Below are 11,242 nucleotides of genomic sequence, written 5' to 3'. Positions count from 1 at the left end.
GGGGGAGGCTGGAAACACAAGTGGAAGAGAGGAGGGGTCAGTGTCTTCTTGTGATTTGGGCTGGCGGTCTCTCATGATGCCTTCTAAACTCTCAAAAACTGAACTTGGGCTGCACAAAATCAGGAAATGATTATGGGACACGTGTTTCAGGATGTTTTCATTTTTTAGGAATCATATTTGCATCTACAACAACTAATCTGACGCTCCAGTTGTGTTCGTTAACCACACACACACACACACACACACACACACACACACACACACACACACACACACAGGCGTGCATGCACACATACATTCTATAACCGCATACAGAAGGCCCATAAAGCCTACAGACTGCCTTTGATCCTGCTCTCCATGCACACTGGGAATGTTTTGGGCGTCTAAAGAGAGATTAAAATAACAACTCTCCTCCCCATAAATGGTATAGGTCTGTTCTTTTTATTGCTGCGTCCCAAGGAAATCTAATATTATTCATGTTAAGTCTCCACAGAAGCTGTTATTTACCCCCCCCCCCCTTCTGTCAGTGAAACAACATTCCCAGGACTCTTTGGGGGGTTTGTCTTTTTTGTTTTGTTTCTAATAGTATTTCAAGTGTAGCAGTGTAACACACACACACACACACACACACACACACACACACACACAGAGAAACACACACACACACACACACACACAGAGAAACACACACACACACACACACACCAGTTGCGATTTGGCCCGTGACATAGGCAGCATACCAGTGCCTTCTGTAAATAACGTTTTAACGTTGCTTTTGACCCTCCTGGGGGTCGAATTCAACCCTTTTTCAAAAACATTCTGCATAAGAAATGTGGTTTTCTTTCAACCAAATTTAAAAAACAAAACAAAAACATCAATGCTCTTCACAAGTCAAAGAAATGATCAGTTCACTACTTTCATTGAATTTAGTGTGTTTTAGTCAATTTCATAGCATGCAAAGAAAATGTGATAAAAAGATCTTTAAAAATGTAGATAAAAAATTGAAAAAACATCGAAAAAATTTACAAAAATGTTGAAACAAACCCCAAAAATGTCGGGAAAATAATCAAAAATGTTTGGAAAAAGTCAGGATAACCCTTCAGTCTTGTTTTGCATCTAATTGTTCTTCAACTGACACAAAGTTATTATTTCTCTCGTCTGCAGCACGCTCACACAGAAAGCAAACACGGCCGCCCAATCGGCCGCTGGCGTCCCCGGCACCGCCAAACCGAGCTGAACTGAGGCGGATTTGTGCAGATGGGGAAGAGAATATTTAGGGTTTTAATCAATTTGACACGCAGATGTCATGCTATTCATCAGTAGTCATCACATATCCTTCAAAACACACACAAACACATTCTCTCCACCTCCTCTCTCCCTCATCTTCTCTCCTTCTACTTCCCTCTACTTCTCTCCTCCTGCTCCTCTCTCCCACTCTTCCCTTCTACCTTTCTCCCTCTCCTCCTCCTCCTCCTCTCTCCTTCCTTCAACTTCTCTCACTAAGAACACAAAGCAAACAAAAACTGACAAAAGACGAGGAGGTGGTTATTGTTCCAAGCAATGCAAACACACAGCGCACACACACACACACACACACACACACACACACACACACACACACACACACACTTGCACAGACACACACATAGAGAGACAAACACACACACACACACACAGACAAACACATGCACGCACACACAGACACCGTGGCAGAAAATTGCTCCTCGAGTCAATGCCTGAGTTCTAATTTAGTGTGTTAATTTCATATTTAATCAAAGGCAACCTATAATATTACTTGTGAAAAGTGGAATGGTATTACACCCATCATTTAATTTAGGTGCAATCCTGCAGAGAGAATAGAAAACTACTACTAATCCGACTCTGCACCGTCATTTTCTTTTTAATGGCGCTTACTGGTTTATGTCAAGGGGACATTACAAAAACATTTAAATGTCCCATTGCATAAAAATGTCACTTTGTGAGGTTGTTTTAACGTTAATATGCGTTCCTCCAGCCTGCCTATGGTCCCCAGTGGCTAGACATGGTGATAGGTGTAAACTGAGCCCTGGGTATCCTGTTCCGCCTTTGAGAAAATGAAAGGTCAGATGGGCCGATGTGGAATCTTACCCCCTTTCTCTACTTTGCCCATCCAGAGAATTTGGTCCACCCATGAGAGAGATACATCATGGCTTTCAAAACAAGCAAAGTGGCAGTTGGTCAAGGTGCCCCCCCCACTTCCTCCTCAAAAGCTACAGACTCAGAAATGGCACATACTAAGGGAAGCTCATTGTGGGACTGGCTCTAGTTGCTGTAATTCTGCACCAAGGCTGAATTTTGGGAAAGAGACTTTAGATACGGTATTAGGGGACCACTAAGGTCTGCTTAAAAGAGATTTCAGATACAGTACTAGGGGACCACTAAGGCCTTTATGAAGCATCCAAAAAGCACCATGTCGTGGGACCTTTAATACACGTTTTCAGAGCGAGACACGCTCTTCTGACGGCGCTTTGCTCCACTGGCTTTATAAAATATGCTCTGCATCACCAATGTGGTAAAGAAGACTGCCGTTTGCAAAAACACAATGCAACGAATGTGCTGGCATGTAAGATGGCGTTGGTGATGAGGATGGATAAGGTTATGTAGGTTACAGAACTTATAACTGGGAAAAGAAACCTTAACATTCAAACAGGTAGTTAACTGGAAATGAAAAAGCATCTATTTTATCTATTGTATCATCTTCCAAAGTACAATGGCTTGCATTCGTTTACATTATAAAAGATGACTAAAAAGAAGAATATAAAGACCCATCTTTTGGAATTTTAGTTTAATGCCTTAATTGCAAAAATAAGGAAAAATCCAACCTTTAAGGACAACAATTTTCTTTCTGAATGAACAATGTATCGTGAATAAATAAATGTTCTTCCTTAAAATACAGGGGGCATAAGTTTACACCCCCATCAATAAAGGCCAGTTATTTCATGGATCAGGATACTATGCATCCTGATAAAGGTCCCTTGGCCTTTGGAATTAAAATAGCCTCCCCATCCTCACATACCCTTCACCATACCTGGAGATTGGCATGGTTTTATCTCATGGAATGTACTCCATGCCAATCTCTAGCGGTCTGCTGACCCACTGCTGCAACACAGTTTACGGCCCCACCCCAACAGAACAATGGCCTGTCCATCCGTTTTATTTCAATGGTCAAACCCCTAACTTGGATTTGTGCCAGTCTTCCCTTCTGGGGGAGCAAATGTTGAACGCCGGTAGTTGACGGTTTTCGTGCTAAAGGCAATGAATCATACTTCATGGACATAAACGTGGACTATCACTTATTCCTTTTGGCAACCGTTCAGTCCTCCGTACTGCTTCCCCTTCCCATAATTTACTTTTGTGGTCTTTGAGGAGTGAGTATTATAGCAAATGTCTGTGTTAGTTTGCATCTGTGGCTGCATAAGAAGAATTGTTTTGGGAAGAGGCAAAGCCCTTCTTCACGCTCCTACATTGTCTGGAGTCTGCCAAGCCAAAGTTTAATTTCTTGCGCTGTTATGAGAGAGTCCGCCCGGCTCCATAGGGTTTGACTATATTTGAAAATAAACAAGCGGCTCAGCTGCTTAATCCATTAGCTGACTGCTTGCATTGGCAGAGTTCCCTGTGCAGGTAGAAGGTCCCCTAAACAGATTCCTTCCTTCCTGTAAAAACAAGTGTTTTTACTAGTTTGGTAAGAAGCAACTTTAAAAACCTTTGTTTTTTGACTGGAGTTTGGTTTGAAGCATCTGATCATCATGCACATGAATGAACACATGGAGAGAGGCACTGAAGGTATGTAGCAGAGGAGGAAGAGGTATTCAGATCCTTTGACCCTTGTGTTGTCTTCCTGTTGACCGTGAATTTGTCCTTCCAGGTTAGAGTTAAACTTTTCCTGACGTTTTTTCTTGTTTTTTTCAATGCTTTGTTTCATTAATGACATTATACATTTTAAAATTAAGAAATTATTACTTTGTTTGACTAAGGTTCAGATGAGAGAATGTTGAGTAGATCACAGAGTGATCTATAAAATTGAATAAAAAACCCAAATTCAATGGAAGTAATGATTCATTTGACCTTTGAAGAAGGTTGTTTGGGTTTCATACAACGTTCATGCATGCATCCAGGTTATTTTGGGGTGATTTTTTTAAAACAAACACATATTTGTGATATAAAAAATATATACATTATGCTACTTTTCAGGTTCATTATTGTATTTTGAGGTTGTACCAGAATAGGTTTACATGGTTTAATTTTCAAAACACACCATATTTTTGTTGTACTGCACATTGCTGCAGATCCTGTTTCCACCCTGTGTGTTTAGGTCTCTAGTTTTAACCACAGAGTGAGACATCTCACTTCTATACTATCTTTGTTGGGAGTTGCACATGCTCAGTAGCTCGGTAAGATCCCATCAGCTAGATAACTCTTTCTCCAACTTTGGTCAGTACAAGGCAGGATTAGCTGGGAGACTTCTTCTAGACGAGGGCCACTTGTGGAATACCAGCAGAACAGGGACAGGAAGTAGTTCTTTTGGAGATTATGGTGAACTAGTGTGTGTTGTAGCTGTGTTTTTCCATTGAGAACAAGCTGGCATGCTACGGTTAGCCCCCTCGTCTCGGCTAGTGACGTAGAAAGCCGTGCAGATGTTGTGCAGAGACTGAAGGCAGAGGACATTCAGAAACCATATCTCACTCAGAACAGCATGGATAGTTTTTTGTGGAAGCACCAGAGACACAAAATAACACCCCAAATCCCAGAAAAAGTAACTTTTGCATAATTTGGGCATTTTAAGACTTTTGCAAGACACTGTGTCTGTGTCAACAACAGCCACCGGAACACAATCTGCGGTCTCTGGGGGATGCCGCAACGGGGAAATAACACACCACATGCTGGCAACAACAGTGGGACGGACCAACACACACGGGACGCGCTGCAACGGGACGGTTGTGGTTAGAGAAAGACAAACAAGGAAAGGAACCGCCACACGCGGGACATGATCCCCGGTCTCTAGGGTGAAAGTCCAGTGTTGTTGAAAAAGACATATATCTACATATACATGTACATACATATATCTTCAGAAATTTGAAAAATGTTGCGTTTACTTCACACAAGAGCAGCCATTTTCCTCTGTTGCAATGAGAACGTTACGAAGAGATGTAATCACGTGACAAGACATCATCAAACCTCAGTTTTTGCAAGTTCCCACAATGTCATCGCATAAAATTGCATGAATATCCCACACATTCCATTGCATTTTTTTTTTTAAAGTGCCGCATGATCAAGGATTTTTGCCCGCAACAATCACAAAAAACAAATTCTTCTGAAAGGACTGGCTACCGCAATCATGCTGTGATCACAAAAGAAGCCTCCCATTGAAATACATTATTTAATTTAATTTAATTATAAGGTCTATAAAATGTCAGAAAATAGTGAAAGATGTCGATCCCAGTTACTCAAAGTCCAAGGTGATGATTAAATGTCTTGTTTTGTCAAACCAAAAGCCGAAGATGTGCAGTTTAATGAAATGATGAATGAAACAGAAAAGAAGAAGATCTAACCAAACAAACAGTTGATGTTTTTACAGCTGCCACAAACCAAAGTCCAGTCAACAAAAATGATACAAATATGCAGTTTTAATCCAAAGTATTGGATAAATTAAAAGAGACAAATATTCTGACTCTAAACAGGAACACTCCCGTTAAAGATGAAGATTCAACAAGTTCAGCGTTCAACATTGGGTTATTAACAAAAAATGTCCCGCTGAGGCTGACAAGAACGTCTTCATTTCTGCAGGTATTTGGTTACAAATCAAAGTGTTACATTTAAAAAGGACACATTAAAATTCCCCCATGATGACGCGAGATAAAAAATCAAGTCGATCCCTAAAGTTTTTGTAATTCACCCCGAGGGGAACTTGAAAGTGTGCACCTTGTTTTGTGCCGATCCATCTTGCAGATGTTGAGCTATTTAACCCAAGTGTGACCTGCTGAAAGGCTGAGAAAGAAACGTCAGGGATGATTAAAGACTCTATCCTCAGGGGATCATGAATGTCTGCATGAAGCAAGTGGCGGGGAAGAGTGTTAATGTATCTGAGCACCTCTGCCTTGCCCCAGGGCCCCCGAGCAGCCAATCCAGATTTTACATGACCATACCATTGTTCATTTGTTTATACCCTGCAGAAAATTAAACTGACCAAACAGCCCAAAAATAACATGGATGGCTCCTTACAAGACAATCCTTCAATGGTTTTGCCCTCTCTGTTGGCTATAAATTGCGAATAAAATGGCATCAGTTGATTCTGACCTGGGGATATTCAGACCTGTACTACAAAGCAAGATTTGGTGTTCCCGAGGCAACTTCAGGTTCAACCCAGGGTTTTCTGTATCACGATGGTGGATCACTTGTAACCGGGTTCAAGTGATCCACTTGAATCCCTTGAACCCGGTTCTTATGCTGAAAACCTAACCTGCTTGGGAGCTTCTTATCTTTCACAGTCGCTTATTGACAAAAAGTCCAGCTAAGGCTGAAGCATCCAATAAATTAAAATGTATTTTTCTGGCTATGATCTCTAATGACTAACTCCAGTCAAAAAACTGAGGTTTTTAAAGCTGCCAATAACCAATCTTCAGATATTTTAAAATCAGTTTATAAAGACATATACATATATTAATTGACTGGGATGACTGAGCATGAGCATATGTTAGAGTATTCATTACTTTTGTACTTTTATATTCAGATCCGGCACATGCACAGCACATTTCAATGTACACAAGCTTGTGCAACGACAAGCTCTATAACTCCTAACCCACCCAGGAGCTGGACAATTATTTCTATTCCTTATGTGGAGCCCAACGGGAGCTACAAAGAGACAGATATTAAAGCTGGGTTTACCTTGATGCTGATGGATTAACACGAGAGTTGTGGTGAACAGCCAAAAGTAAGCGAGTAAATCCATGATGCCGGCTCCTCGCAACTTCCAGGAATAGGAAATAAATCTCACACAACACACAGCGGAGCGTACGGATGTTCCTAGTCAACACTCGGGAGGAAAAAGATAAAAAGTTTACAGCAAACACAGCGTCCACTGGATCCAGAAAGGTGCCACCCAGGTGTAGAGAAGAAGTAACAGCGGTATCCTGAGGGTCTCCAGACGGAGGGAGGGAGGATAATGTGAGCGGTCGGGAGCACAGCTGTCTGCAGCTGTATGGTAACAGATGGAGAAAGAAGTGGACTGCAGGAGGAGGAGGAGGAGGAAGAGGAGGCAGAGGAGGAGGAGGAGAAGGAAGAGGAGGCGGAGGAGGCGGAGGAGGCCGAGTAGGCGGAGAAGAAGGAAGAGGAAGAGGAGGTGACAGAGGAGAAGGAGGAAGAGGATGAGGCAGAGGAGGAAGAGGAGGCAGACGGGGCAGATGAGGAGGAGGAGGCGGTGGAGGAGGAAGAGGAGGTGGCAGAAGAGGAGAGGAGGAGAAGGATGAAGTGAAGGGGGAACAGGAGGAGGACAGCGAGAGACACCTCCACAGCTGAGCTCCATTAGTCCCATGCCTCCTCAGCCTGCTGCTGAGCCGTGTCATGTCTCCTGCTTGTTTAGTCTCTCTGTGGTCTCAACAGCTTCTCTCACACGTTCTTGTGACATAAAGACTTGCTGTTCCACGAGGAGGACACACGTGTGGACACAAATGTTTTCATGTTTGCAAAAAAAGGGTTTAGAATAGTCTTTGCCCTTGTACATGTACTACTCTCTACTCTCGTCTCTTGACCTGCAAAAAAAACAACTTCAGATACAGTATTAGGGGACCACTAAGGTCTATATAAAAGAGACTTCTGATACAGTATTAGAGGACCACTAAGGTCTATATAAAAGAGACTTCAGATACAGTATTAGGGGACCACTAAGGTCTATATAAAAGACTTCTGATACAGTATTAGGGGACCACTAAGGTCTATATAAAAGAGACTTCAGATACAGGATTAGGGACCACTAAGGTCTATATAAAAGAGACTTCAGATACAGGATTAGGGACCACTAAGGCCAAAACTAAACCCTGTCTAGATGCTGCACTCCCCAGTAGGTTATACAAACACGCATAAGGGCACCTTTTTACGTCCCTTTAGACGGCCGCTGTCCAAACATGCGTATTTCACAAGTTTGGAGTGAGTAACGGGCTGGGTCAACCACCAAATGCAGGTTGTAGTGGATTACAGTTTGATTTTTGAATGGCGTGAATTGCAAATTTTTTCCTTATCTTTTTCTCTTGACAAGTCTTTTTGTCTCCCTCCCAGTCTCTCTCTCTCTCTCTCTCTCTCTCTCTCTCTCTCTCTCTCTCTCTCTCTCTCAGGAATGCTGACCTGGTCTTTGAGTGGTTGGACATTCAGGTGTATTTGCTGAAGGCCTGAGGTGACTTTCAATGTTCCCAATCCTGCCTTTAATTGCAGGGTTTAACTTAGCCGTTTGCCCCAGTAACAAGCAGATAAGGATGAGGATTTGTTAAAGTTTAACACCCGTCATTCATTGGACCCTCTCCGCGCGTCCTCACCTGTCCAGGAAACAACGGTGCAGCTGCTCAATCCAGATGTGATTCTAGGATCAGACCTTTAGGGGGGCTCAGGCCCTACTGAGAATATGACATACATTTTGATACACTTTTTTTCTGGGATTTGAGATGTTATTTTGTGTCTCTGATGCTTACACACACATACACACTTGGAAATAAACTATCCATGCTGTTTTGAGTGAGATACAGTTTCCGAATGTCCTCTGCCTTCAGTCTCCGGGTGAGCTGTTCAAAATCTGCACGGCTTTCTACGTCACTAGCCAAGATGAGGTGGCTAACCGCTAGCTAGCTCGTTCTCAATAGAAAAACACTGCTACAACACACACTAGTTCACCATAATCTCCAAAAGAACTACTTCCTGTCCCTGTTCTGCAGGTATTCCACAAGTGGCCCTTGTCTAGAAGAAGTCTCCCAGGTAATCCTGCCTTAGACTGACCAACGCTGGAGAAAGAGTTATCTAGCTGATGGGATCTTACCGAGCTACTGAGCATGTGCAACTCCCAACAACGATAGTATAGAAGTGAGATGTCTCACTCTGGAGCTAAAGCAGAGACCTAAACACACAGGGTGAAAACAGGATCTGCAGCAATCTGCAGTACAAGAAAAATATGTTGTTTTTAGAAAATGAAACAAACCTATTCCGGTACAACCTCAAAATAAAATTATGAACCTGAAAATTAGCATAACATGGGCGCTTTAACACCCCCCCCCCCTCCGCTAAATCCGTAATTTCGTTAGCCGACAACCACTGCGGTAACTACTGAACACATACAGTCCTAAACGACCAGTGTGACTCAATGCTCTAACATTCAGCAATTTTAGTTGCTTACTTCTAGATTTGCGCCTAATCCACACCATGAAATGACCAACTTCTCCTCTGGGGACAACCAACTTCACAGCTGTCTCCTGCTCTCCCTCTGCCAGATCAGATGAGCCAAAAGGTGGGAGTCTGGCACGACCTCCTCTGATTGGCGACACTACGTTTCTGTTAACCCTTTCCTTGATGGGGTTACAGGTGCGTAGCATCGGCGACAGCCACACAGGATATTAAACCTGTTTCAAGCCCTTTGAACCAGACTTCATGTAAATAATCAAGTCATTTTAGAATCGCAAAACACACTTCATTCAAAGTCGACAGACACAAAAAACTATAAAAAGCTGTTTTGGCTCGTCATCCCACTTTTCCAACCATCACAACTCTAATTTTGGTTGAAAAACAAACACATGGTGTTTCCATAATGTTGTCACACAATTAGAATAATAATCTGCGTCTGTCAGACTGAACTTTAAGTGGACCAAACTGATGATGAGTATTTGCAAATGTTCCCTTAATTCCTTGTTTCTTTACTTTGGTTCTGTTTCATGAAAATGTCTCCGTCCTGTCCCATTTCTTTTCCCTTTCTCTCTCTCTCTATCTTGATCTTTTCCTCTTTTACTACCTGTCCTCATTGCCCTCCCTTCCCCACCCCCAATTTAATGATCTCACCTCCTCTAAAATAGTTCTGTTTCCTGGGGCAATGGGAGCAACACACTGTTGTTTTCAGTTTCTCCCTCTGCTCTCTAATTATCTAGCCAGCCAAATGACATGCAGACACACACGCACGCACGCACGCACACACACACACACACATACACACACACACACGCAGGCACGCACGAACGCACGCACACTTAAGATCTACAACTTTAGACAGAGCCAGGTTGGCTTCTTCCAGTCATGATGCTAAGCTAGGCTAGCCTTGCCTTACTCTGTTTTTGACACATGGACGCAAGGGTGTACATTTTGGGTTCAACCTGGGGGGAGGAGGCGGGGGGGATCTACAACTATCTAGCGAGGTCCCGGGACATGTCTGCATACATTTTAAACAGGCAACAAAAGTTCTAAACTACAACTTACCAGAAATTTAGTTTTTTGTCTCCAGCTCCAGCTGCCAGAACATTACTTCACGTTTTTTATTAGTTTTACGGCGTGTCCTCTTCCTGTCACAGTGGTGAAACTTCCTGTTTGCTATTTACATTTCAGGACACCAACCTCCTTTCTGAACATTTCACGAGATCTGGTGGAGCTGTTTTGGGGGGAAACCCAACCAAAGACTGAGCAGAGTAGCTGCCTCCCAGATGTTTGGATTGTCCTCATTAATCTCTTTATGGAGCTGGTTTACCACACCGGTCACTCCTCGGTTAGACTGACAGAAACACAGTGACACAGCTTCCCTGAAAACTGGCCCAGAAAAAGATGATAAAAAAATACCTGAAAACTGGCCCAAAAATACGTGAAAAGACAGAAAACAATACCCCAAAACTGTCCCAAAACCAGATAAAAAGATACTGAAAATATTTGAAAACTTTCCTGAAAACAGAAAAAAAAGATGCAAAAAATACCCTGAAAGCTGGCCTGAAGACAGGACAAATGATGGTAAAAAAATACATAAATAATAAAAAACAGCTCAGAAAAAAAAAAAATCTTAGCCCAGAGCCAGCCAATCTGGCCCATGTGCAACATTTAAACATTTTGTCGAGTTTTTGTGATGTTTGTGTCACTTTTTGTCATTTTTTTACAACATTTTTGAATCCTTCTTTGACATTTTGGTAGCTATTCAAGGTTTTAGTAATCCTTTTTTGCTTTTTTCTTCTTCTTTTTGTTTTTAAACATTTGTCACTTT

At 42.3% G+C, this 11,242-nt stretch overlaps 1 long non-coding RNA gene across 1 annotated transcript in view; it reads right to left on the bottom strand.

Moving 5' to 3' along the window:
* Positions 1-10,673, bottom strand: part of LOC117961464 — a 12,427-nt gene extending 1,754 nt beyond the window's left edge. Inside the window, exons 1-2 of the long non-coding RNA XR_004660407.1 lie at positions 10,663-10,673; positions 9,365-9,372 (exon numbers count right to left, since the gene is read on the bottom strand). This is a non-coding gene — a long non-coding RNA (uncharacterized LOC117961464). The remainder of the gene's footprint in view (positions 1-9,364; positions 9,373-10,662) is intronic.
* Between the last annotated feature and the right edge of the window lie 569 nt (positions 10,674-11,242).

This window comes from Etheostoma cragini, chromosome 18 (genome assembly GCF_013103735.1).
Source record: "Etheostoma cragini isolate CJK2018 chromosome 18, CSU_Ecrag_1.0, whole genome shotgun sequence".
NCBI lineage: Eukaryota > Metazoa > Chordata > Actinopteri > Perciformes > Percidae > Etheostoma > Etheostoma cragini.
Note: the sequence above shows the minus strand (reverse complement) of the source record. Positions and strands in the feature narration are given on the sequence as shown.